Here is a 21,491-nt window from a genome sequence, read left to right on the forward strand (position 1 = left end):
TGAAGTAGGTAAGGAGGTTAGATTAAGATGTCGCAATTCAGAAGGTAGCAGGCTTGTCACATGTCCAATGCAGATACTCATTACAGAAAAGATAGAGCTCCCTGATAAACAGGAATTGTAAGTGAATTTAGGGGGAGGCATCCCCTCAGGAATCCAGAAGGTGGCTTGGGGGTCCTAACATCTGCTACATAGGGAGACAACCCCCTTTATTTCCAGTCCCCCTTAACTCTAGTATAGTGAGGTGCAGGGTTCCAGCAACAGGATGGTTGGGAAGGAGGAGGGACAAACTAAAAATGAAAGTTTTTCCAGATTTCATAAAACCCCCAGAAAATTAATAAAAACAATTTTTTCATACAAGTTTTAGTTTTTAAAGGAAAAAGACCCATTTCTCATTTGAATAATTTTAGATAGTTCTGGTAATGATAAAACAGAAAGTTATTTCATTTTAAGCTAAGGAAGGCTTCTAATGTGGTACTGCTGGAACCAGTCTTATTTAACATATTCATTTATAATATGGTAGAAGGTATCAACCGCACATTACTGAAAATCACAGAGAAGAGTTCATAGACTTTAAGGCTACCAGGGACCATCATGATCATCTAGTTCAGTGGTTCTCAACCTATTTACCACTGTGGGCCACATATGCAGTTGTGTGTGTCCTGTGGGCCACATCCACACAGTATATACACTATTTGTATGGCCCTGAGGATGTCATATGGGCCGCACATGTGTTGATCAGGCTGCTGGCTGAGAACCACTGACTAGTCTGACCTCCTGAACATTGCAGACCACAGAACCTGACCTACACACTCCTGTATCATAGAATATCAGGGTTGGAAGGGACCTCAGGAGGTCATCTAGTCCAACACCCTGCTCAAAACAGGACCAATCCCCAACTGTAGCATGCCCATAACCTCTGGTTGAGCTACTGAAGTCCTCAAATCTTGATTTAAAGACTTCACGTTAAAAAGAATCCTCCATTTATTCTACTTCAAACCAGAAAGTGACCTGTGCCCCATGCTCCAGAGGAAGACAAAAAACCCAGGATCTCCGCCAGTCTGACCTGAAGGAAAATTACTTCCTCACCCCAAGCTGACTGAGTGGAGTTGCAAACACCATGAAGAAATAATTTATGGAGGTCCTAGACAGATCAGAAACAGGAGCAAGAAAATAAAGGGCAGAAGACGGGGGCAAAAAATAATTGCTTGTGGATTGTATTCATTTCTCAGATTCACATGATCGAAGGGCATGGCTACACCTGTGAGTTAGAGCACATTAAAGCAGCCCCGTGCGCCCAAACTCACAATGCGTCCACACCAGCAAGGCACGTAGAGCACCCTGACTCCACGGCTGGAGCGCTCCTGGTAATCCACCTCCGTGAGAGGCGGAAAGCTTGGTGCGCACTGGTGGGAGCGCCGCAGCACCACTGTGGATGCCCTGGTCTGCTAATGCGCTCTGATCAGCCTCCATAAGTGTCCCACAATGCCTGTTCTAGCCACTCTGGTCATCACTTTGAACTCTACTGCCCTCCCCTCAGGTGACCAACCGTCAGACCCGCCCTTTAAATTCTCTGGGAATTTTGAAAATCCCCTTCCTGTTTGCTCATCGAGGGGTGGAGTGCTCTCAGCGGATCTTTCCAGGTGACAATGCCTCCACGCGCCAGGCGATCCCCAGCATCGAGCAATGGCAAGGTGCTGGACCTCATCAGTGTTTGGGGGAAGGAAGCTAGTCCCAGCTGTGCTCCAGCCGTAGGAATTATGATACCTTTGGGCAGATATGAAGGGACATGATGGAAAGGGGCCACGACCGGGACACACTGCAGTGCAGGGTTAAAGTGAAGGAGCTGTGGAATGCCTACTGCAAAGCACTAGAGGCAAACTGCCACTCCGGTGCTGTCCCTGCAACCTGCCGTTTCCTCAAAGAGCTGGACGCAATACTGGGGGGCGACCCCACCTCCACTCCAAGGACCACCATGGACACTTCAGAGTCCAGTTCAACAAGGCAGGAAGAGGAGAAGGAGGAAAGTGGGAGCAAGGGTGCTGACAAGGAAGAGGACACCCTGGCATCCCTAGATGCATGCAGCCATGAGCTGTTCTCAAGCCAGGAGGAAGGTAGCCAGTCGCAGTGGCCGGTGCTTGGGGAAGGACAAACACCAGAGGAGGTGCCCGGTAAGTGGCTTTTATTTTGGGAAGGAAGTTATTCGGTTCGGGTTCTTGGGGCAAGGAGGGTTAGGGCTCCATGCATGCCTAGATGCGGAATAGGACGTTGATGTGCTCTCTCACATCGCAGTAATCGGCCTCAGTGATCTCTTCAAAGGTCTCATGCAGAAGCTGTGCAGTACGCTTGTGCAGGTTCCTTGGGAGCGCTACTGTACTCCTTGTCCCAGTCAGGCTAACATGTCCGCGCCACTATGCGGTGAGGGGTGGGGGAACCATTGCTGCACACAGGCAAGCTGCATATGGGCCAGGGCGGAAGCCACATTATAGTAGAATCATAGAATATCAGGGTTGGAAGGGACCTCAGGAGGTCATCTAGTCCAACCCCCTGCTCAAAACAGGACCAATCCCCAATTTTTGCCCCAGATCTCCAAATGGCCCCCTCAAGGATTGAACTCACAACCCTGGGTTTAGCAGGCCAGTGATCAAACCACTGAGCTATCCCTCCCCCCAGAAGACCTTCCCTTGCTTCCCAGGTCACCCTCAGCAGCGAGATATCTTCCAGGACAAGCTCCTGTAGAAAATGTGGGGACAGTGTTCAATATAGGGACCCCTGCAGCTGTTGGCTCTCCCCAAGGCACAGAACCCCAAAAGACAGTACGACAGTGAAACAATCAGTCCCCCTCGACCCTGTGCTTATTCACCATTTTGGGGCTCCTCTGGGTTGTGTGCGCTCGCTTTGGGAGAGGCAAATTCTGCTATTGTTTAGACTGTGCTTGTTTTAAGTATGGGCGAATCATTGCTCTGTCTGGTGTGAACAATGCTGCCTCTATTAAGTGCTGCATTTTGCCTTTACAGCTGCAACCTTGAGATCTCAGCGGTCTGTGTTATCACCGGCCGAAAGACTCCAAAGAATTAGGAAGAGGCCATGTAGAAGCAAAGAAGACATGCTGCATGATGTAATGCAGCAGTCCCTTGACGAAAATCAAGAAGTGCAGGAGTGGAGGGGGAGTGAAAGGAGGTTCCGCCAGCAGAATGCAGAGCGCCGGCACCAAAGCGCGGAGCGGCTGATAAGCATTATGGAACGCCAAGCGGACTCAATCCAGGCACTCATAGCCATGCAGGCGGAGCACTACCACGCCTTCCCCCCCCAGCCCTTGTCCCAAAACTCTTTCCCTTGTGCCCCCATGTCACCTCCAACCCACTTTCCCCAACATCCGGGTTCCTATTGCCACCAGCTGCCTCCAACATCTATAGATTAACCACTACAACCCTTACCCACTGCACTCAACCCCCATCACCATGCATTTTAGCCAGCCTGAAGTGCAGCACTCATTGCACAGCACTCCAGACAGGAAGGCTGAGTATGAGAACAGGACATACGCAAATCTTGAACCGTTCCCCATCCCACCCCCTTGCCCTGTTTCCCAAGCAGTTGTGTTTCTTTTCAATAAATTAATTTTCTTTTAATAAATCACTTTTTTGGCTTTGAAAACAAATCTTTATTATTGCATTAAGTAAAAGATACCTTAGCCCAGGAAAGCAACAGGCACTGCAAGCCAGTGTAGCAAGCACAGATTCCTAATAACATCGGAACCACTGTACTTCACTCCTATGTAGGGCACCAAACATTACTGGTGGCTTTCAGCCTCATATTGTTCCCTCAAGGCATCCCTAATCCTTGCAGCCTCGCGCTGGGCCCCTCTAATAGCCCTGCTCTCTGGCTGTTCAAATTCAGCCTCCAGGTGTTGAACCTCAGAGTTCCATGTCTGAGTGACTCATTCACCCTTTCCTTCACAAATGTTATAGAGGGTACAGCACGCGGATATAACCATGGGGATGCTGTCATAGGCCAGGTCCAGCTTCCCATACAAACAGCACCAGTGGCCCTTTAAACGGCCAAAAGCACGCCCCATAGTCATTCTGCACTGACTCAGCCTGTTGTTGAACCACTCCTTGCTGCTGTCAAGGCTCCCTGTGTAGGGTTTCATGAGCCACGGCATTAAAGGATAAGCAGGATCTCCAAAGATCACAGTGGGCATGTCAACTTGCCCTACGGTGATCTTCTGGTCTGGGAAAAAAGTCCTGGCTTGCAGTTTCCTGAACAAGTCAGTGTTCTGAAAGACGTGCGAGTCATGCACCTTTCCAGGCCAGCCTGCGTTAATGTCAATCAAATGCCCACGGTGATCCACAAGCACCTGGAGAACCACAGAGAAATACCCCTTCCAATTAACGTACTCAGAGGCTAGGTGGGCTGGTGCCAGATTTGGAATATGCGCCCCATCTATCACCCCTCAGCAGTTAGGGAAACCCATTTGTGCAAAGCCAGCCACGATGTCATGCACGTTACTCAGAGTCACCATTCTTCTGAGGAGGATGTGATTAACAGCTTGGCAAACTTGCATCAACACGATTCCAACGGTCGACTTTCCCACTCCAAACTGGTTAGCGACCGATCGGTAGCTGTCTGGAGTTGCAAGCTTCCAGATTGCAATAACCACCCACTTCTCCACTGGCAGGGCAGCTCTCAATCTTGTGTCTTTGCACTGCAGGGTGGGGGCGAGCTCATCACACCTTCCCATGAAAGCGGATTTTCTCATCCGAAAGTTCTGCAGCCACTGCTCATCATCCCAGACTTGCATGACGATGTGATCCCACCACTCAGTGCTTGTTTCCCGAGCCCAAAAGCGGCGTTCCATGATGTTGAGCATGTCTGTGAATGCCACAAGCAATCTCGTATCATATGCGTTACGCGAGGCGATATCATCAGATTCCTCACAGTCACTTTGTAGCTTAAGGAGTAACTCTACTGCCAAACGTGACATGCTGGCGAGACCCATCAGCATATTCCTCAGCACTTCAGGATCCATTCCCGCAGAACGAAAGGAAAGACAGAGCGTGCAGTACAAAAAACGTTGAAAGATGGCAGCAAACGTGGACCGAATCACAGGGATTGCTGGGATGCGAAGCAATGCATCACAGGGCGTTGGGACAGGACCCAGAATGCCCTGCACCCTTCCCACAAGCCACAGCGCCAGAATGGGACGAGGTGCTCTGTGGGATAGCTGCCCATAATGCACCGCTCCCAATGCCACTGCACGTGCTGCAAATGTGGCCACACCTGTGCGCTTGCAGCTGACAATGTGGACAGACTGCAGTGCTTTCCCTACTGCGCTCTCCGAGGGCTGGTTTAACTCACAGTGCTCTACATCCGCAAGTGCTCTGCCCTAAGAGGTTGACAAAATTGAGGGAGTTCAGATAAGAGCAACAAAAGAATTAAGGGGCTGAAAGGACTGATTTACCAGTAAATAACCTTACTCTTTATATTTAGCTAAAACAACAACTAAGTCCTTGATACAGAAAAGCAGTTACGCGCATATGCGTTAACTCCCATTGATTTCAATGAGACTTTAAAATGTGCTTAAATGGTTTGCTGAATTGGGATCTAAAAGGAGAAGACACAGTAACACCAAGTAGGGAGATGAATTCAGTATGATACATGGTGAAAAAAGAGAAAAAGAAAACTAAAAGTTAAGATTACTGATATTAGTTTAACCTGGTCTCCAAGGAAGACATGCATGATAATGCCTGCCAATGAAGGTTTGTTCCTTACACCATGTTTACTAGTCATCTAATCCAATTTTTAAAGTCCCAAATTATGAGATTTCCACTACCTCCCTAAAAATACTATGCCACAGCAGAAACACATTTCACTATTGGCAAGTTTTTTCTCATAAACAGCCTAAATTTTTGCTCTTGTTTTTTGTCTGTACATCTTTTTAGGCTCCTTTGTATCATACTAATAATCTAAAAGATTATTGAAAGTTTTGAACAGGAGACCTGCCAAGAGAATCTCTTGCACTGGAATTTGTCATCTCATCCAATCATAATTAAAGCTGCAAGTCTGTCATGGAAGTCACGGATTCCGTGACTTTCCAGGAGCTCCGTGACATCTGCAGCGGCTGGCCTAGGGGCCACCTGAGCAGCTCGGGCAGCCCTTGGGCCAGCTGCATCAGCCACTGCTGGGGCAGTCTCAGGCCACCTCACCCCCCGACCCAGCAGCAGCAGGATTTTGGATGTGGGAGAGGGCTCTGGGCTGGGGCAGGAGGTTGGGGCATGGGAGTGGGTGAGGGCTCCGGGCGGCACTTACCTCAGGGGGCTCCCCAGAAGCGGCAACATGTCCCTCTGCTCCTAGGCAGAGGCATGGCCAGGCAGCTTTGCGCACTGCCCGCCCATAGATGTTGCGAAGCCAGCACTCGGGGCAGGGGCAGCACATGGAGAAACCCTGGCTGTGCCTCCATCTAGGAGCCAAGGAACATGTCGCTGCTTCCGGGGAGCCACGTGGAGTGAGGTAGGGAGCCTTCCAGCCCCCGAACCACCCTCCCCCAACAGCAGCGGGGGTCCCAGGCCACATGCTGCTGCCCGGCGCTCTCCTGCCCCCCACCCCCATCAGCAGCTGTGGTGCCACCGGGCCCCACACACACACACACACACAGTCCCCCATCCAGAGCACCCACGGTGCCCCTGAGCCGCTCCCTGTCCCAGAGCACCCAAGATTTAGTCAGGAGTATATAGTACAAAGTCATGGACAGATCATGGGTCATGAATTTTTATTTACTGCCCATGACCTGTACCAAAAATACCCATGACTAAAAGGTAGCCTTAATCATAACTAAGCAGTACATAATTTAACAAAGTGATTATTTATCAATCGTTTCTATTGCAGTAGGACACAGAAGCTTCAGTCAGGTCAGGGTCCCATTGTGCTAGCTGGAAACTGTAGGTTAATGACAGTCCCTGCCCCACAGAGCTTTTGAACCTGGTTAACTGTGCAGAGTACACAAGTGACAAAGGCAAACAGTGTTAAAACTCTTTTACGCATTTCTTCTTTAAATAGTATACTGCAAACATCTAAAGTCACAAAACTAGTCATTGCAGTTTTTCTTTAAATTTGATACCTTCAAAGTTGATTTCAATCTCTGTTGTCAACAATATGCTTAAGAGAACTTTGATTAAATATTTCTAAAATCTTTTTTATCTGCTTCAATATCTTCATAAAACTGTGGAGGGCTGCAATGACTCTTTGTATTACATTGTAAATTTCTCTTTCAAATTTCATTAGAGACTGAGACCAGGTCTACAATACAAACTTTTGATAGCATAACTATGTTAATCAGGGGTGTGAAGAGATGTGATCTCTAACCACCATTAAGCCCCTAGTTTAGATGCAGTTATACCAGAAAACTGTGCTTTTGTCCATACAGCTTATTTCATTTGGAGGAGAGGGGCAGGCTGCAATAAGTTATACTGACAAAAGTATAGTTTTGCCAGTACAAATTAATCCACAACACTATCAGCGGATTGCCAGTATTGCTGTAATCGCATAGCTCTACCAGTAAAAATGCTTCTAGCGTAGATCTTGCCTCAGGGTAACATTTTCAAAAATGCCTAAATGACTTAGGAGTTCATTTTCCAAAGTGAGTTAAGCACTTTTGAAAATTTTACCCTAATGGTTCCTGTACTTTGTAAGTCATAGCAATATTTTCCTGGAAATGTTTGGCTGACCGCACCACATGTAAGTAATCTTTGTATTAATTCCTTCTCTTAAAACAAAGAAGCCAGATCTGGATTAACGTTTACACATTTAATGAGGGTCATACCTTTGTAAAGATTTTGAATCCAACACAAGCCACGAGAAAACCCACTGATTTATTACCACATTTTAATAAAATGCTATAATAAATTAGATGTGGTTCTGTAACTGTGTAATATAACCATGATATTATAATGCTATGTAAAACTCAGATACTATGGCAAGGGCCATGTACCTAGACATTCATTTTTATAAGATCTGATATCAGACCGTGTCTTCCTTTAACATGTTCATAAAATGTTTCAATTAACCTTTGCTAATTACCATCATAATAATGGAAGAAAGAAGGCACACACACACACTACATGATGATGTAGTTAGCTGGAATTTTATTTTACATTTAAAAACAAAACAACAAAACAACTTGGGATCAGATCATCACTTCTCATGGAAGTTATTCAGGGGTGAAAGTAACATTTAAAACGTACCAGTTCCGGGGGCCGGCTCCCTTCCCTGCTCCCCCACCCCCCGGAAGGGGCAGGGCTGGGGGGTTAGCGTCCCCCAGCCAACCCTTCCACGCTGCTTGGCCCGTGCCGCCCAGGGCTCCTGTGGTGATTTAAAGGGCCTGGGGCTCTGGCCGCTGCTGTGGCAGCAGTGGCCGCAGCCCTGGGCCCTTTTAAATCACTGGCCCCAGGGCAGCTGCTCCTTTTTCTCCCCTCCCCACTGTTGGCAGCCTTACGGGGGGAGGGGAGGAGCAAAAGGGGCAGCGACAATAAAGTGCTGCCCCTTTTGCGCTCCCCTGTCAGCGGCCCTGCCGCTAGGGACCCGGCAAGGCCGCCGACGGGGCATGCAAAAGCGACAGCGACATTAAAGCGCTGCTGCAGCAGCGCTTTTAAGTAAGGCGGTAGGGGCTGGTACTGGCGGCCACCTTTTACCAGTATGCCCTATCGGCCTGTACCTCCTTACTTTCACCCCGACGTTATTACAGGAATGGGCCAGAAGGAAAAGACTATAACGTTACATTTGCAGAGTTGCTGACATGTTATTCCTTCAGAAACCAGGTAGGGGACTTAATCTTTGAAATGCAATGAGCTCCCCAGGAACATCTCAAAAGGATCCACTGAGAACAAGAGCAGCAGGGGACTTCAGAGCTTGCTCAGAGACATGCGGCCTTTTTGCCCATGTGTGTCTGCTCAAGCTCCAGGAAGCACCGGGCTCCTTCTCCTGGAGCCTGGCAACACAGCCCTAAGAGAATCATCCCCTTTCCCCCAATCACCGAAAGTGGAGGGGTTTTCCACACTCAGGCTAAATGTTTCCACACCAGATTCCCCATGGAATTGGCCAAGGGCTCTAAACACTGCTCTATCTCCAAGTCTCCCCATCCCACACGTAGACACCCAAACTCCATGATCTCATAACTGAGCAGAATATTAAGAAATATTTATGCTTTAAAATTGTGTTAGAGTGATCAAATAAGCAGTCGTTCAATAAAGTGCATCCTGTCCAATTACTGACACTAATTATTGTTACAATAAAGCAAATACCATGCAAATATTTGGACAAAGAAAATTTAGCATCCGTGCCATACAGCATATTAGATGGCAAAATGGGATTTCTACTCTAAGTGTTTCCAAAAATATCACATTTAGTGTAAATAAACATTTCAGTTTTATCAAATAAAATACTTAGGCTTTGGAACAATTTATTAATTCCATGTACTTGCTTATAAGTTCTCTAAACATCCATGTCACACTGAATTGCAAAATCCCTGAGAAGGGTCAGAAGAGGCCAAATTATTATCTATTTGGATTTCCTGCACTTCGCAAACTATTCATTACCTTAATCCAAAAAAGGCTCATCATCTACGTTTCTCAATCTTGACTTGAAAGAGGCACCTTTAAGATGAAGGGATAGTTCATGCTCCATGACTATTTAATCCTTCAGTCCTTCAAAACCATACTCTACACCAGTCATTTGGACCTTCTGCAAAACTGTCAAAATTGTCAGCTGTGTCTACATCACAAAATCAACCATCTGAGAATTCTCCAAGAATGCAGGCTCTTGATTAAGAAAGGACGTCTAATTACAACTCAGTCAGATTTTAAGTTATTAGCATGTACCAAAGTTCCTACTGTAGCCAACAAAAAATGTATTTATCAAAAGCTGACGAATAAAGGTTTCTTTGTAAAACGGCAGCATATAAAATGCTTGATGCCAAATTCTGTCATCACATATTTTATGCAGCAGCTAGTTTCCAAAGGAAACTTTTATATACACAGCTAAAAGCCTGGGGAAAGAAGAAGTGGGAGACTTGAATAGGATGCCTGCTTGGAAGATTAGATAACATGCCTTATTGTGAGGGACTCATCGAGCTTTACCTATTTAGTTTAACAAAGAGAAGGTTACAGGGAGACTTGATTACCATCTCTAGGTATCTACATGGGGAACAAATATTTAATAATGGGCTCTTCAATGTAGCAGAGAAAGGTATAACAGGATTTAATAGTTGGAAGTTGAAGCTAGACAAATTTAGACTGGAAATAAAGTATCAGAGAACCAAAGAGGAGACTTATGTAAGGGAACTCACAAGAAGTGCCTGGATGCCCAAGCTGCAGCCAGGTAATAATTAAAACATACACCTAGTTGGTGACAAGGGACTGTATGCAACTGAACCAAAAACTTTTCATTTCATTTAAAACAATTAAGAGTAGCTTTCCTGGCTTTAAAACGTGGATGAAGACAGATTAAGCTTTATGTAGTGACCCATTTGTCACTCTTAAGTTTCTAATTTTTTTTTTTTTTTTAATAGAAATTCCCAAGCAAAAACCCTTTTTGGAGTAAGGTTGCTGATTTTTATGCAAGATACATAATTACAATAGTACCATTAAGATTCTTATGCGTTAAAAGATTAAGTGCTGTATGTAGTTATGTATATACATTGAAAGAATTTGAAAATGTGAGTCTTCTGACCTACAGCTAATGTTACTGGAAGGTATAAAATAAATTTCCACTTACCAATAAAGTAGTCAATACTAATTAACTATAATGGTAGCAGAACATTAATGCAATTTAGCTTTATGTGTAATTTTCTGGGGATTTTTTGTTTGTTTGTTTTTTTAACAGCCGTGTTATGTATTTTGCATAAAGTTTATTTTAGTAAGGTTAACCAGTTACCCCGGTGTTAATTTGGGTTTTTTTTGTTTAGAGTAGCTACAACTTTTGAAAATTTCACAGCAGAACAAAAAGCAACATAACCTCACAATATATTTGTCTTATATAAGAGCCAATATTTAAAATAAATGTAGAAATTGACAAAGATGACTGATCTAAATGTTCACATTTCAATATGAAGTGATATAATGTTCATTGCCAACACTGTTTTTAAAGAGATAACAACAAAGTTGTAAAATTGGATACATTTCATTTCAGACCTGATTATTTTCCTTTCCAAATAGCAGTTTAGTCTTTTAGAAATACTTTATTTTATGCTTGGATTGAAGTCATGGTAAGCCTCTGAATATTAATCTGCATTATAACAATTCTATCCATCTCTATATATTATGGGTTAGGTTTCTTAAATCATAATATGTTAGTATAGAACACTCATTACCCCTTTAGTCCTAGCACTTTAGACTAAGGCCAATGCATGGTTTGTTTTCCCCCTGTACTATAGGATATCGTGACAGATGTGAAAAAAAACAAACAACTTGGACTCACTTCATGAAATGATCAATTAGTTTCTAAGGCTATGTCTTCACTACCCACCGGATCGGCGGGTAGCGATCGATCTATCAGGGATCGATTTATCGCATCTTGTCTAGACGCGATAAATCGATCCCCGAATTGGCGCCCGTACGCCACCTCAGCAAGCGGAGTAAACGGAGTCGACGGGGGAGCTGCCACAGTCAACTCACCACCATGACGACAGCCAGGTAAGTCGAACTAAGATACTTCGACTTCAGCTACGCGAATAGCGTAGCTGAAGTTGCGTATCTTAGTTCGAACCCCTCCCCCCCCAGTGAAGCCCAGGCCTCTGTAAAGGAGAGCAGTAGTTTTGGATCATGAAACAAAATTCATACTCCTGAGCTTATTGACGATAAAATTAACCAGTAGTACAATACCGATAAGGAATAAGATGCTTGGAGAGAAACTTGTATATAAAGTCAGGTTTCAGAGTAGCAGCCGTGTTAGTCTGTATTCGCAAAAAGAAAAGGAGTACTAGTGGCACCTTAGAGACTAACCAATTTATTTGAGCATAAGCTTTCGTGAGCTACAGCTCACTTCATCGGATGCATTTAGTGTAGCTCACGAAAGCTTATGCTCAAATAAATTGGCTAGTCTCTAAGGTGCCACTAGTACTCCTTTTCTTTTTGTATATAAAGTATACTCATTCAGCCTGCAAGAGAGACTATATTAAGATACATATGCATCCTTCCAATAATCAGAAGGTTTTCCAAAAATCTTGTGGCAATCAGACAATATTTTAGTTTATACAAACAGTCTTGAAAGGCCTCCCCTTCATGCACCCACACACTTTCAACCCAAGATGATACCAAGAAAAGTTTTCTGTGCTTAAAATGTACAATACAAAAAAGTAATGCCTTGAACAACTTCCACCACGATATGTCAGCAATCAGAGCCTGCAGCAGAGCTAATATCCAGACATCCTCATCAGTACAGGGCCAGCAGACCAGCTCTTAAGCCAGTAGCTCTTAAGCATTGCTGGCTGCTCAATGCTTATGCCCACCACTGCACCTGCTCTTGCACTATCTTGTTCTTGCTTCCCGTCTTGAACTCAGGCTTGCCTCTGTCCTGCCGCTGCTTTGAAACCCACCATTCCTGCAACGACCCTCCAGTTCGACCTTTAGTTTCTGACTCTGGCTTAACCCTCGGCTCTGGTTTGACTCTCAGCTCCTGCTTCCAACTACCGACTCCAGTTCTGACCCTAGTCCTTGGTTCCCGATACCTGCTCCAATCACTAGTCTAGATTGCTCTTGTACCAGCTGTCTGACAGATTGAGCAACCCCTAAAATTAGAGCCAGGTGTCCTTGGCACAAGCATGGACCCTACTAAGGTCCCAGTGGAACTGGCAGATGCTGTCCAGAAACCTGCAGGTGCAAGTACCCATCCTTCAATCACAGAATGTGGTCCTGCAGGTGCAGGTTTCTCTGTTGGCTCCTCCTACCCAGCTCTTCCTGGAGCCAAAGATTCCTTCACCTGACAAATTTGACAAGTGACAAGTGTTGGGGGGTTCTGAACCAGTATCAGTTCCTGCTCCTACTACACCCTCGCTCATTCCCCACAGGCCATAGTGAGCACACCAGGACCCCCAAGTCAGTTTGCAATGCAACTCTAAACACCTGTATTGATTTGACTACTGGTAAGCGCCAAGATCCATATAGGAGCCTTAGTCAACCCGGGGGCCTCAAGTAACTTTATGGACTTGAACTTTCCTAAGATCCATGTGTTTCCAACCATATGCAAGGATTCAGCAGACCTGGTCAAGACTATTTATGGGCCTCTTCTTTCCTTAGGACCAGTAACCCACCAGACCTGCAGAAACAGTTACCCTGCAGGGGCACCAGAAAAACCTTCAGTTTGGATTAATCCAGGCCCTCAGGCTCCCATCATCCTAGCTATGCCCTGGCTTACAACCCATGACCCCCACATTTGCTGGTATTGTCAACTATCCAGTGTCTCAGGCATCAAGAATCAGACCAGTATGCTCTGCAGTTCACATCAGCCACTGGAAGACCCCCGACCCTCAGTGTCCTCACAGCTTCTCCTGCTGTGGCCAAGATCACCCACAAATACCGAGACTTTGCAGATGTTTTTGACATGGAGAGGTGCCCTCTCTGAACCCACATTTCAGGTTCTCCACCTGTACATGCAGGAGGATCTTCAGAAGGGTTTAATTTACCCATCCACATCCCCAACGTTTGCACCAATCTTTTTTGTCAAGAAGCAGGATGGCTCTCTGCAGCCGTGTATTGTCTGTCTGACCTTGAACAAGGTGACCATATGAAACCGCTACGTGCTCCCTATTATCAACGAGCTCAGACTGGCTAGGCACAGTCTGTATTTTCACAAAGTTAAATCTGTGTGGGGCCTATAACCTGGTGCGCGTATATGAAGGAGACGAGTGGATGACCACTTTTCATACTTGACACAGCCACCATGAATATCTAGTCATGCTGATTGGCCTATGCAACGCTTCATAAAGTGTTGAAAGAGTGCTGAACGATATATTTTGAGATATGCTGGACCACTTTGTCATTATCAACCTTGTTGATATTCTGATTTTCCACAAAGACCCAGCTTTTCATGACCAGCAGGTGTGTAGCGTTATTGAAAGACTACTCCTGAATCATCTATATGCCAAGCTGGAGAAATGCAAGTTTGACCTTAAATTTCTTGGGTGAGATGATATAATCCAAGGGACTGGCAGTGGACCCCTGCAAAGTGATGACCATCACAGATCAGGTGGCACCGAAGGATGTCTGCGGAATCCAATGCTTCTTGGGTTTTGCTGATTTTTAGAGATGATTTATCCCAGGATTTTCTGTGCTCACCAGTCCTCTCACAGCAAAGCTGTGAAAGGGATTTGGTTCTCATGGTCCTCAGAGGCACAAGTTGCCTTTGATAATTTGAAACAGAAATTTGCAGACACTCCAAACTTTGCATTAGGGACAGTTCTTGCCCAACCTACTGCTCCCGATGATTGAATTCATCAATGTGCTTTTTACTTATGAAAACTCACTCCTGCTGAGATGAATTATGACAACTTGGACAAAGAATTGCTGGATATCAAAGCAGCCTACGCAGAATGGCACAATCTTCTGGAAGGTCCTAGGCTCCACTCCAAGTTCTGACATCATAAAAACTTGTAATACCTAAAAACGGCCAGGAACCTGAATCAGCAGAAGACATGCTGATCCCTCTTCTTGTGCAATTCAAGTTTGGGGCCACCTACCAGCCAGGAACAAGGACAAGGAAAGCAGAAGCATAGTCCCAAAAGAATGAGTACTACAAACCTGGTGAGGAGACTATGTCCATGATTCTCAAGCCCTCAAACTTCATTTCTGGCATCACAGCCCACGACCTGTTATCCTCCATCCACTCTCAGTTATCTAGAGATCTCTTTGCCATCCAAACTCATCAAGCCTGAGATCCCAAAGAGGACCAGACTGCTGCAGGCTTCATGTTGCAGGACAGAAGTCTATACCATGAGGAATGCATGTGTGCCCCCAAAGGGGCCACCTGGCTTCACGTCCTACAACCCTGCCACAATGCTCCCCTAGCAAGCCACATCAGCCATTCTAAGACCCAAGACCTAGTTTCCAGGGACTTTTGGTGGCCTGCCATACGCACCTCTGTTGCATCCTGCACATATGCTTCCTAAACTATCATCAAGATGATTGGCTTTCCTTGATCTGTCATGCTGAGTTTTCTTAAAACAAATGCCACACATGCATCCATCAAGAAAACACCTTTCTTTATTAACTATGGTTTCCATCTTCATGCTCATTGATTGTTTGGAGGCAATCTCTGGATGCCTGCTGTTACCAAACTCACAGCCCACATATAGCAGGTACACCAAGAACTCTAGAGGCAGTTAGAAGGCACCAAAGCAACCTACATACAAGTATGCCCAGTGGTCCCACCAGCAAAAACCTGGCTTCAGGACAGGGAATAAGGTGTGGCTGTCCACCCAGAATCTCTGATCAACTCGCCCCCCCATGAATCTGGACCGTAAGTATCTAGTACCTTTCCAGATTACAAAACAGATTAACCAGGTTACATTCAAGTTACAGCTAACAGATTCCCTCAAGATTCACTCAGCCTTCCATGTCTCTCTTCTAACGCCATTAATCAAGAATCCCTTCCCACTCCATACTACTCCCCCTCCTTCACAGATAAATATTCAGAGCCAAGAAGAATATGTGGTTCGGCAGATTCTAGTCAGGTCTGAGAGAAACTACAATATCTAAATGACTGGGATGGGTACAGCCTGAATCTCCTGTGCATCTTTCACCATACTTACCCTGAGAAACCAGGCCCCAAGGTCTCTAGATGGCACTCTCAAGGGACAGTACTGTCAGGAACTAGGGCCTGTAGCAGAACTAATCTCCAGGCAGCCTCATCAGTACAGCTGGTCTGCAGCAGACTGCCTGATTGGCTGTACGAGGCAGCAAGCCAGCTCTTAAGCCACCAGCAGTAGCAGTAATTCATTGTCTGCTGTATGCTCATGCACACCACTGTGCCTGTACCTGTGTTACCCTGTTCCTGCTGCCCTTGCCTTGCACCCAGTCTTGCTTCTGTCCTGACACTGCCTTGAATCCCTCCTTGTCTGCTCTTCTGCTCGCTCAAGTTTGAACACTGGCTTTGGCTTCTGATTACTGACTCTGGGCTTGACCCTTGACTCTGGTATCCAGTTCCTGCCCTCAGCTTTGACCTCTGACTACTGACCCTACTTCTTGGTTGCCAATTCCTGATCAGACCACTCAGCCTGACACCCACTCTGAACACTAGGCTAGACTCTCCTCATCCCAATCAGCAGATGCCATCCCTGCACACAAACAAAAAATCCTGGGGAACAGTAAAAGATCATGTCATTAAAAATGTCTAGGTGTCAGACTGTATATCTGAAGAAACCTCATTTACTTCATTCCCAAAGAAATACTGCTTACTGTCACAGTTACCAGGTGGACTGCACCTCTGACCCCCTCCTGGTCTCTCTGAGTGTAACCTCTTCAGGTCTGTCTCATGCCTCTAGCTGTCACCTCTGTCTCAGGGTGGAATCAAACAGTTCTCCCACTCTCAGACTGGGCCTTGGCTGCAGTGCTCTGTTTATCAGCCATGATTATCTCAGCAGGTCTAACTTATGTCCAGACCCGGCAATTCTCAATTCTCAGCTCCACATTGGTCATGCTTACACTGCATATTTTCTATTTCATATTTCTATAGCACCAATTGTACGATTTAAGGACTGATGGTTACATTTGGCATTTAGGGCTAAATCCCCGAAAGGGATTTAGGTGTCCAAGTCCAAAATGTAGATCCCCAAAGCCCCTGCTCAGCTGCTGCTTTACCCTGTAAATACCTAAGTATCAACCGATAAAATCCTATAGACCCCTAAAAATCTGCCACTGGGCATACACACCACCACCGCAGTCCAGGCAACCAGGCATCTAACTCACCTAAACTCCAGCAGAATCCTCAAACTATGCAATGCCCTGCCTATCTCACCTGTGTGGCCTGATCTGATAGACATGCTCAGTGGTTTCCGAATAGATCATGCCCTGTACAAAATGCCAGAAGTGGAGGTGGTGCCCCCTTTGTATGTTTTAGCCTAGTGGTTAGAGCACTCACTCAGGATGTGGGAATCCCAGATTCAATTCCTCCCTCTGCCAGATGTGGAGCAGGAATTTAAACCCTTGTCTCCACCTTTCAGGAGATTTAGCCCAGAAGTTAGGGCTAAAGATATTCTGGGGCTGTTCCCTCTCAACCTCTCCTGTTTAAATTGTTCCACTTCTTATAAACAAACACTCTCTGGAAAGAGTGAGAAGAACAACTATAAACCAGTGGTTTGGGGACTCACCTAAAACATGGGAGTCCCAAGTTCAAGCCCATGCCAATGACTACCCAAGGTGAGTGCTCTATCAGTCAGGCTAAAAATTTAAGGGGGGGAGCACCTCCACCTTGTTTTTTGTAAGAAAGGTCTTAGGGCTCGTCTACACTTAAAATGCTATGCTACCTATGCTGTCGGCGTAGGTAACCCACCTCCCCAAGAGATGGTAGCTAGGTAAGTTGACAGAAAAAGGACTTCCCTCGACCTACCACTGTCTAGCTTAGGTGGCTCCCTGCTCAGCTTGCTCATTTTTGTGGATCCCATTCTTAGACACCTCTCCCCAGGCATTGTATAGGGGAGTCTGTATACTTAATGTGGGGCTATGAATTCCATTAGGCAATAGGGCACCTGAATGTTGGACATTACAAGACTGACTCTAAGCCCCTTTGTGGATCTGCCCTTATGTACCACTTTGAATACATATACTGCATTCCTGTGACACAGGTAGGGAGGCAAATACCTGCAACTGATCAATACAGAAAATGAGGCATAGCAAGGTGAACTGGACTTGCCTAAAGCTACACAGCATTACACCTCAGGACTTTGTCTCCCAACCCTGCACTTGTTGATTCACACTAATAAACGGCTGTCAACAAACATGTACTGTACGTAGTAATATCAAATCCTCCATCAGTACGATATAGTCTGACAAATGCAACTTCACACTTTGTTAAATAAAATTAGTGTAATCAGTTACATTAGCACTAAGACAAAGTGGTATTTTTAAACATCCAGGCTGATAAAACCAACAAGGACAAGGGAATTATCTAGCTAAGAAATATATTTTCATGCTTTAAATTTCCTTGATTTAGCTAGTTTTTAATGGTAAGTTTGAAAACAAAGATTTGCATTATCTGTATCAGACATTTATCCAACTTAACATAACGTACAATGGCTCAGGCTGTTGCAACCATTATGTAGATCAGTATTTAGAGATTATAAAATATACATTTGTTGTAAACAATAGCAACAGATGCTTCATTGCACTTGTTTATGAAGTAATTCCTTATTATTTTTCCATATCTGTACATTCATTGATCCAAGCTGATGTTTTACAAGAACATCAAGAGTTAAAAAGCCTTAGGATATTGTTAGTGAAGAGCAGGCTCCCCCCCGACTGCTTTACGGACTAAGTCACTTTCAACTTTTATTTTCAAACTGAGGAGTGAGCTCTAGTTTCAAGCTGGAGCGATTTACAAATTCAAAGCTCCCCCCAACTCTCAAAAAGCCCTGGAGGCGGCGCGGGAATGTAGCTGAACCTGACGCGCCCGCAAACCTCTCAGCAATCCTCGTCGGGCTGGTACCGCGGCCGCCTCCTGCTCCTGGGCTCTGGAGGGCAGAGGGGTGGGTGGGTGTTTTGTTTTTGACCTGAGGAATGTGTTACAAAGTACCGTCCTCGTTGCAACAAGTAGCCGAGGGGCCTTACCGAGTTGCACTTTCGCTCAACCCCCTCCCCGCAACGTAGGGCTTTGAGCAAGTCGGGTTTATGCGCCGGCTCCGGGAACCGAGAACCAAGATTAGATGGCAGCGGACGAGACGGAGCTAGCAGAAGAAAAGCATCAACTCCCATCCCGCCTCGCAGCGGCTTGAGCCCCGTCGCAGCCCCCCAAACCCCTTCTCCCCATAACCAGCCGGCCCCTTCCCGCAGTCTCCGAAGGGAGCGGGCAGAGAGGAGGCTGGGGGCGGACCGCCCAGTGTGGAAGGGGGCCGAGAGGAGCACAGGGTGAAGGGACAGCACTGGGAGAGGGGGGCGAGCAGCGTGGCGGTAGCAGGGAGGGACACAGCCCGGGGGGAGAGAGACACAGCGCTGGAGGGACACAGGGCTCCAGAGGAATTACGCGGCGCGGGGGGAAACAGCCCTAGGGGCGGGGCCGCGGGGGGACACACGCGGCCCTGAGGGGCCACGGGGGGGGGAGGGGGCACAGACACATAGGCCAGAGGGGAACACGAGCCAGACAGCCCCGGGGAAGGGGGGAGGAAGGACCAGGCAGGCAGCCCCCGGTCATCTGATAACGGGCTCTGACAGCTACTCGCTCCCGAGACCCCGGCCCCAGGCTGGCGGGAAGCAGCGGAGATGGGGGCGGGCCGAATGCGGCCTGGTAGGCGGCGGGTCCGGCACGGCGCAGACACCAACCCCCTCCCCAGTTCTTCCCCGCGTCCCCCTCACCTGCGGCTCCGCTCCCCGGCGCGGGGCTCTGCCGGGGGACTCGCTCCCACCGGGTCTCCGATGCGCGCTCGGTGGTCCGCTGTGGCCGGGCCCCCGCGCAGGCCCCTCCGCGGCCGGGCAGCAGTCGCTGGGGGCCGCCCTGGGCTGTTCACTGGTGGGTCAAGGCAGGAGACGCGCAACGCGCCGCTGACAGCTACGCAATATGGCGGCGGCTGCCGCCGTTTAGATTTTCCTCCTCGTTGTTACGGAGCATGCGCGAGAGGTGGGAGCATGCGCACTAGCCACGGCGAAGCCACTGCCCTCAGCTCCCCGCCGCGGGGGGCTAAGAGCGCGCGACCGTGAGGAGCCTCGGTGTGAAAGAGGGTTCGCGGGAGGGTTGTCGGTAAGAGGGACTGGGGGCTGCGTAGGGGGAGAGGTGAGGAGCACGGAGGGACCCGGCGTGCAAATACACAGCGGCGGAGGGGGTCTCGCTCCTGAGAAGTAGTGTTGGGGGGAGGGCAGGAGGTGGCGTGTTATGCCCTTGCTGGGACCAGACCCAGTGTGACCCCTCATTCCTCTCCTCCTGTCTATCCAGATGGCTCTTGGCACGTGTAGACGCCGCTCACATAGGTGATGTAAGGCTAATTTTTCACGTCTAATGCACGTGTCCAGAGGTGCTGGGGCACTTGCCAGTGCCACACCCCCCTGGTTTGAAGTGGTTTCCGTCATATACAGGGTTTACGGTTTGGTTGAATGGCCCTGAGCACCCCCACTGTACAAATTTTTCCTGCACTCCTGCAACTGTCATACATACACTGGCTGCATGGGTGGTTCCCGAGAGCTGCGTTTGGCCCTGGATTTTAGAGAGACAAGGTGGGGGAGGTAATTTCTCTGATTGGACCAACTTCTGTTGGTTAGAGAGACAAAGCTTTCAAGCTATTGGGCCCTGAAGAAGAACTTGGTGTAGTTTGAAAGCTTGTGTCTTTCACCAACAGATTAGTCCGGTAAAAGATCTTGCCCACCTTTCCTCTCTAATAGGTGCACCTTGACAAACCTGCTTCATTAGTGAAATCTTCTTGAGTGCTCCATTTGGCAGCACTCTGTCACACTAAAGCTTATTACAAGTGTCCCTTTATTTTTTGTTGGTTTCAGAGTAGCAGCCGTGTTAGTCTGTATCCGCAAAAAGAAAAGGAGTACTTGTGGCACCTTAGAGACTAACCAATTTATTTGAGCATGAGCTTTCGTGAGCTACAGCTTTGTATTACTCCTTAGGAGCCCATGCCTGTCCTGCACTGTGCAGACAGACACCCCTCCACACACACACAGTTTGAAAGGAATGGGGCTCTGCAGAGTTTCAGCTGGAGTTACTTGGGGAAGCTGATTCAGTCACATAGGCTGTTGCCTCTAAGGCTGGGACTTCAAGAAGAGGGTGGCATAGGCGCCGACTCCATGCGTGTTCTGGGGCTGGAACACCCACGGAAAAAAATAGTGGGTGCTCAGCACCCACTGGCGGGCCCTGCCAATCAGCTCCTCCTCCTCCCCCCCCCCCCCCCAGCACCTGCCGCTTGCCAGCGGGCCCTGCCAATCAGTTCCTTCCTCTCCCTCCCAGCGCCTCCCACCTATCATGGATCAGCTGTTCAGCGGTGGGCAGGAGGTGCTGGGGGAGGGGGTGGAGCAAGGGCAGGGCGCACTTGAGGGTGGGGGCAGAATGGAGTGGGAAGAAGCAGAGTGGGGGCAGGAAGGGGTGGAGTGGGGGTCAAGCAACCCTGGGGAAATGAGAAATTCAGCACCTGTGGAGGGTGGTATGAAGCCAAAGATCCCTATGGGTTGTACAGGAGGGGCATTGCTAACACTCTTAGACCCTGCTTTTAAAAGACTCAGGTCTTTAAGCACTGTGGGTGGAATCCACAAAGAGTCTTAGGTGTTGCAAAGCTGAGTGTTATAGGGCCTAACTTTTAGGTACCT

General features: G+C 47.3%; 1 protein-coding gene across 1 annotated transcript in view; it reads right to left on the minus strand.

The window, feature by feature from the left end:
- The window catches only part of RDX (radixin), a 94,817-nt gene extending 75,078 nt beyond the window's left edge, over window positions 1-19,739 (minus strand). Inside the window, exon 1 of the mRNA XM_074957778.1 lies at window positions 19,548-19,739. The gene's annotated coding sequence lies outside the window, so the exon portion shown is untranslated. The remainder of the gene's footprint in view (window positions 1-19,547) is intronic.
- Between the last annotated feature and the right edge of the window lie 1,752 nt (window positions 19,740-21,491).

This window comes from Natator depressus, chromosome 1 (assembly GCF_965152275.1).
Source record: "Natator depressus isolate rNatDep1 chromosome 1, rNatDep2.hap1, whole genome shotgun sequence".
Lineage (NCBI taxonomy): Eukaryota > Metazoa > Chordata > Testudines > Cheloniidae > Natator > Natator depressus.